General features: G+C 39.8%; 1 protein-coding gene across 2 annotated transcripts in view; it reads left to right on the forward strand.

The window, feature by feature from the left end:
• Positions 1 to 6,966, forward strand: part of klhl29 (kelch-like family member 29) — a 222,498-nt gene that overhangs the window by 44,251 nt on the left and 171,281 nt on the right. The gene's annotated exons all lie outside the window — the stretch shown is intronic.

A 6,966-nucleotide genomic window follows, 5' to 3' on the forward strand; every position in this document is an offset into this window, starting at 1 on the left:
AGGTTGATTGTCCAGTTGTGTACTCCCACACACAATTTCGCCACTTCAGCATTTTCTACAGTAAACTCTTGCAACCAATAAATGAAACCTTGCTGTTTACTTGACCGACTCAGGGCAAAATTTCGCGTCCTCAACCCGGTAACCAAAACGAAACTAAAAGACGTGATAAGGGTAAGCTTGTATTACCTCTTGCGCGGGCCGTATGGGGGCGGTGTAGTGGAGGTACGGATTTATCCTGTCATACGTTCTTCTCAAGTCATTTTCATTTGGTTGGGTGGGGTCGGTGTAAGAGCAAGGAATGCTTGGCTTTTATTCTCAAAAAGCTAGATGGGGATGTTTAAGATGAGAAATCAATATTGTTACATGATAAAAAGCTCCAAAACGTTGACTTTTCATGCTAGGGCCCCTTTAAATACAATAAGGGCCTATTTCTTGGCATTTTATACTTCTTTTTCAAGTAAGGTTCGATTTTGCCGATGTAGCACAAGTAAAAAAGTTTTTATTTCCTATTATTACTACTAATTGACCCATTTTAGACTGAAAAGCATCAAACCAGGCATTGAGGTTCTGTGTCCTCCATGTTTTACAAGTTTCTCTTTGCAACACACCTGATTCGAATCGAGATCTTCAGCGAGCTCAGCAGGAACGCCATGATATCCTGATCATATGAATTTGATACTTTTAGTCCTAAAAAATTGACCTTTTCCCTTAATTCTTTTTCAGTTTGAACTTGTGGGATTCTTAACATGAAAAAAAAAACATATGAAAAAATTTAAATACATTTTTTTTTCCTTTACCAAAATGTTTTTTTTTAATAAATATTTAATAACCTGTCTTTTTTTTTTAAGACTTCTTAATTTCAGAACTAAAACAGTCTTTCTTTCACAAATGTAACTTATTGTAAGTAAACTTATAAAAACTGGACATTTCTTTTTAGAGGTATGGATAAAAACATTATTGTTAGTTAATACCGTTTTCCTAAATACGACTACAATATCATGAGATTTGAATTTAATATTCATGCAGTTTTTTTTTTTTAATCTAAATATTATTCACATTCTGATAAGATTTAAAAAATACACCTATAAAGTCATACTATTATGATTTGTTATCCTCAAAATATGTAACATCACTCCCATAATATTACAAGTTTTCTCTCCTAAAACATATCTCTGTTCGCCGAAGCTTGGTCTGATGGAAACATGACACCAGTTTGTTGTATAGTTTCGTTCAGAGGCTTCTTCACACTGTGTGGGCTTGTTCAAATGGAGTGGACGCATTGCAGCTCGCTGGCGCAAAGACTCTCAACTCCCCAGCCGGTCCGGCCCTGACTGAGAGTTCTGGGCCGTGGTTCTGACAGGAGTAGACCCACTGAGAGCGTCTTTTTAAAGGGGTTTGCCACACTCCGTTTTTATGATACTGTACGCGCACGTTTTCTGGCGTAACTCTAAAGAACTCTGGGAATTTTATCTTGTCGATGCCGAGAGACGGGTAAAAATAGTTGCACCGTTACTCCGAACTCTGCACCCAACATCTTGGAAGGCTTTTTCCAACTTTTCATACTTCCTATTTCCAAGGGAGTTTAGTCATGAAACTTTTCGGATACAAGAGGAACCTTTTCATTTTTGTCGAAGTCGGCAATGTATCTTTCCATTTATAATAGTCATTTTTACTGTAAAAGCTTTCATTTTTAAAAGAAAAATTCATTTGGAAGAAAATGTAGCATTTTTTCCGGTTTAAAAAAAAAAATCTATTCCACTACACTTTCAGAACACTGTGACTTATTCGATTATGAGTTAGACTGTTCAAAAAAATTACATCTTCAACATAAAGAGTATCAAGTGCTAAAGTTTCAAAGTATTTCTACACATTATCTGTGTCCCATCGGTATTTTATAATATAAACCTGCTAGAAATTGTTACCAAATGCAGACAATAGAAGTGTAATCAGTATCATCTTTAACACACATTTTTTCCCCATATTTTTATTGATAATAGCAAACACCAAACGCACAAAAAAAAGCCAAGGATTATAGTAAGACTAGATGGTTAATTCATGAGAAATTTTACAAGGCAAGGTACCTTGTTGACCGTGGGCCCCAGGACTGGCTTGTTGTGTATAAAATAGCTGCTAAATGCCACACGAATCTGTAGAAAGTTGTGTAGTGAACAGTTGGGATGGAATTTCATCTTATTGCTACCATGCCTCTACCCACCGCAATTCGTTTTTAAAAACAGTGGGACGTATTGTCCCAATGGGAGTGAAAGGTTTACAAAAGTTTTTTATATTTTTGTTTAAAAAAAAAAAAGATTAAAAAACGTTTTCATAACAAGAGAAGTAGCTTTTAAAATCAGGTAGTTTAAAACATTTAAAAGTTCTTTCACAGGCTGTATTTACTTTTACCGCTGTTTCTGGATATGTTGCTGTGTTGCGTACTGTACATTAAATTCGTACTTAAATTCTAAATCTATTATTTTAAAAATCGTCCATAACAAGAAATTCAAATTAATTGGAAAAACAATTGTATCACCCAAGCCCAGTACATATTTTTGACAACAGTACCAGAATCCATCCATCCATTTTCTATTGCTGCCTATCCTCACAAGGGTTGCCAGCTTGCTGGTGCCTATCCCAGCTGATTTTGGGTGAGTAGGCGGGGGACACCGTGGACTGGTTGCCAGCCAATCACAACAACCATTCACACGCCCGAGCACACCAAACGTCCAGTGTCCAATGCGCCTGCCATGCATGTTTTTGGAATGTGGGAGGAAGCTGGAGTGCCCAGGCACGCAGGCTTGGGGAGAAAATGCAAACTTGCCCGAGCACACCAAACATCCAGTGTCCAATGCACCTGCCATGCATGTTTTTGGAATGTGGGAGGAAGCTGGAGTGCCCAGGCACGCAGGCTTGGGGAGAAAATGCAAACTTCACACAGGAAGGTTGGAGCCAGCTGGATTCCAACTCTGGTGCTTTTAACTGTGAAGCGGATGTGCTAACCACTATATAAAAAAAAAAAAACAGAAGACAAAACCTTTGGTGCAAACATGTTTGCTATACAGTATATATTTCCTGAAACCACTAGGAGGCATCCTATCTATGCAGTGATATATATGACAGTCATCAACCTATTTTGGCTCTACGGAAGCGCCTTTAGCATTTGAAGTCTTAAAAAGCAAAAAGAAACCCTTTCATATACCGTGGATCTCATAATGTGATCTTCTGAATGCTGCTTTCAGTATAAGGACTACTGTGTTTGCTTTTTGGGTTAGCTATAATCTCCAACGGCCCTTTATTTCTTTTCTTCTTTGGCATTTTGATTCAGTGTGATAATATTTCATCCGTAATTTCTTAGTGGACTTTAATTTCGAGTTATTGTCGGCACAAAATGGACCCCGCCGCTTGTTTGGCGGTTTAGTGTAATGGAGCGTGCTGGGCGCCTTCGGAACAGAATACATAATACGCTGTAATGGTGCGTCTTGAACAAGTGCTCCACGTCTCCCCGGCGCCTTTTAATGGGCGGCTTGAAAAGGAAGAATTGATTTTTTTTTTTTTTTGCCGGTCTTGTATGTCGCACCGAGAGCCGCTCTCGTAGCATTCCCTCCTCCCATTGCTTCCCCCATCCTGTCCCAACAGAAGAGCCTGGAGTTGCGGAATTCGGTTTCTGAGACGGTTCCTTAAATAGGCATGTGATCTAGCTGCATGCCAGGGCAAATTGTTGTTGATGATCATGTTGGATGACTAATTTAGGATTTTTAAAAAAAAAAAAAAAATGCAGCTTAACATCCAGTGAGAATTGATTAGTTTACAGCAGGTTTTCAATGAATATCTTCATCTCATCAACTATTTCCGACATTTTGTGAACTATCTTTAAACAGATGTCAAAATTGGGGGTATATTTACCTCAAACAAGTATTATCAGCTTTTGGATATGTTGTTTTCATACAATGAAATACTTTGAAAGTTATAGATTGCAGTCAATCAAAAGTAAAGTCCAAATTTTACTGATTTGATGTTGACTGATGGATGTACTGCAGGTCAAGATTGGGTTGCTAAATGAACCCATTGAGTTCCCTTGCCTAGACTCGGGTCACCAGGACCCCATTCTGGAGCAGTTTACATTTAGGTAAAAATCTGCTTCGAGAATAACCAACCAGAACGTTGGTTTGAATTGTCATCTTTTAATGAGTTTCTCCACGGGCCCCCTACAAAAACTATCCATCCACCCATCAATTTTCTGGAGCTGCTTACGCTCACTAAGGTGACTGGCTTGCTGGTGGCTATCAGAGCCGTCTTCGGACAGTAAGCGGGGGACACCCTGGACTGGTTTCCAGGGAATCGCAGGGCACACAGAGACAAACAACCATTCACACTCATGATCACACCCAAGGGCATTTTGGAGTGTCCATTACACCCACCGTGTATGTTTTTGGAATGTGGGAAAGGACCGGAGTGCCAGGAGAAGACCCACATGAGTACTTGAGAGAACGGCAGAAGGCCAGGGCAAGCTCGAATTCCACCCCGGGACCTCTGAACTATGAGGTGGACTTACTAAGTAGCTTTCCACCGTGTGTCCCCTACAAAAATATATATCAAGATATTATATTACTCATTAACTTACAATGTCTACGTAAAACAAAAACAAATGAAACAATGTCATTACCTTATGTTTTTCAATAAAAAGCTTCACCGGCCCCACAAAAGTCTTGCAAATGTGCATTTCCAAACCGATTACAGAAGATGAACTCATGTATTCTTGATCTTTGCTTGAATAAACCAGCATCCCTACTGTTTGTGATATGCTGTAATTTGTACAAAACAATTTGGCTTCCACGAGGAGGCCCTTCGGAGTCTTGGTGAGTCTTGTAGCTGTAGGATGAAGAGGATGTTGAGATGCAGCGATAAGATCCTACGGAGGAGGAGGACAATAGTCGGTGTGCTTCTGCTGGAATTTAATGAGTAGCGTTGCTCATCTGATTATGAGCCGTTGACAATCTTTTCTGCTTTGGCCTGAGCTCATCCTCAGCTATGACTAATGAACAGTGAGATCCTCTTGCTCACTCTCTGTCTCTCTCTCTCTTGCTCGGTCTCTTCACGCTCTATTGGTTATTGAAAAGCTCTCCTGTTCTTTCCTTTCATTGGCCATTTGCCCCCTCGTCTTGTAGAGTTCATTTCACTAATTTGATATTCTGACTTGATTGGGCTACCACACAGCCACCCTTCCATAACTCGTTTTCTCTTTTTCTTGGTCTTCTTCACTTTATACTTCTTTTGTCATGGTAATTTTGGAGCTGTTCTGTAGTATTTGTCACAAAATAAAAATAATTTTTTCTTATTAATACTGGGGTCTAGATTAACTGTTTGCACGGCATATACTGGTGCAGTCAATTTTTTTTTTTCCATAACATATATGGAGCATGGATGGGATTGAGTATCAAATCGGTTTGATAATTTTGGCAGTCAGGCACCAACTGAGCCATGCAGCGTGTATACTCTTCTTTCTGGAATTAAGCGGCATTGTCTGAGTACATTTCAGAAGCTCTCCTGGAGATTAAATTAGCATATTTTCCACACTAAGGCACACCTAAAAGCCTTAATTTTTTGAAAAAGCCGATTGTGTGCCTTATCAGGTGTGCCTTATATGTGAATCAGTATTGAGATTGGGATTCGTAGATGGGGAATGAACTGATAAGTAAGCTTTACCTGTTTCTTTTGTGTGTTTACAGTTGAACAAGGTCGGTCATATTGACATTGAGTTATTATGCCACTGAGAGTTTAGAGTTAGTTATTGTTATTACTTTGAGTATTACTTCTGTTGTGATTGAAAAAGTTTTAAAATATGTCATTAATTGAGGGTGCTCCTTATAATCCGGTGCGCCTTATAGTGCGGAAAGTACGGTACTTGACCTTTTCCAAGATTACCCCTGCCTTTAAGGCTCTCTATTAGGCATGGGCCAGTAACTGTAATGGCAATATATTGCAATTTTGAAAGTCTCGGTTATTTAAAACCGTTCAAATCTTTCAAAGCCGGTAATGTTGATGTCCGAATGATTAACATTTCTTTTAAAAACCTTTGTACTTGTCCACATGGCCAGCAGAACGGCAACTTTTCGGAACAAATGTCTGGAAGTCACACGTGAAGACACGGGTATAGACTTTGAATACGTTGTGTTTGCAGAGATGTGTTCTTTTGAAGGACTTTTATGCAGTGTTTCTCAGCAAGAAGTGCTAAATCTAATTGCTCTTCTCAGCTCTGTTGGATTATCTTGCTAATATTGTAGCAGTGTATCTTTGCTAATTTTCATCAGCAAATGAAGTGCAAATCTCTTTCTTGTATGTCTTGGTCTTGTTCTTCAATTTTTTCTTTGCCCCCTCCCGGTTTCCATCCACATAATGAAATTAGGCGGCGGCAGCCCTTCATCTGCATTAGTACCGTTTGCGAGACTAAACAGCCTGCTAATTTGCCATCCTTCTTGTTGGTTAGCCTGACACGCATTTGCATAATTTTCAGCGGGCCGCTTTTCCGTCAGCTGGCAAGAGGAAGCAGGAAGCTGCCGCCGGCTTGTTTGATCCCCGTCTCAATATTTGTCTATCGGGTAAAGGGCTTGATTAACGGAACAAAAAGTGATCCGCCACCAGAATCGTTCCTCCTGAACAGTCGATCCCAATTTAACCGTGAGCGCCTTTGATTGCGTCTAACCTTTGGGTTGCGACTCGCGTCGTTGAAGAGGCTTTCATCACCTCCTGCTGACTCTACCATCACTTTGTTGAGTGACATCTAGAGGCTAGGCGTCTGAGGGGAAAAAAATGAGACACACAAAATCTTCCTCGGTTATCTTTTTCTTCCCTGCGCTGGCAGGTGTTCCATTAACCTTGAAGTCTGATGCCGTCTCCAAGTAGCCTCATTACCTCGTGCCTGACGAGCTCTTAACTCAGATGTCGGTGTGATTTTTTTTTTTTTTTTTTTTT

The sequence above is a fragment of the Hippichthys cyanospilos genome, chromosome 20 (assembly GCF_059441005.1).
Source record: "Hippichthys cyanospilos isolate Australia breed blue-spotted pipefish chromosome 20, RoL_Hcya_1.0, whole genome shotgun sequence".
NCBI classification, from domain to species: domain Eukaryota; kingdom Metazoa; phylum Chordata; class Actinopteri; order Syngnathiformes; family Syngnathidae; genus Hippichthys; species Hippichthys cyanospilos.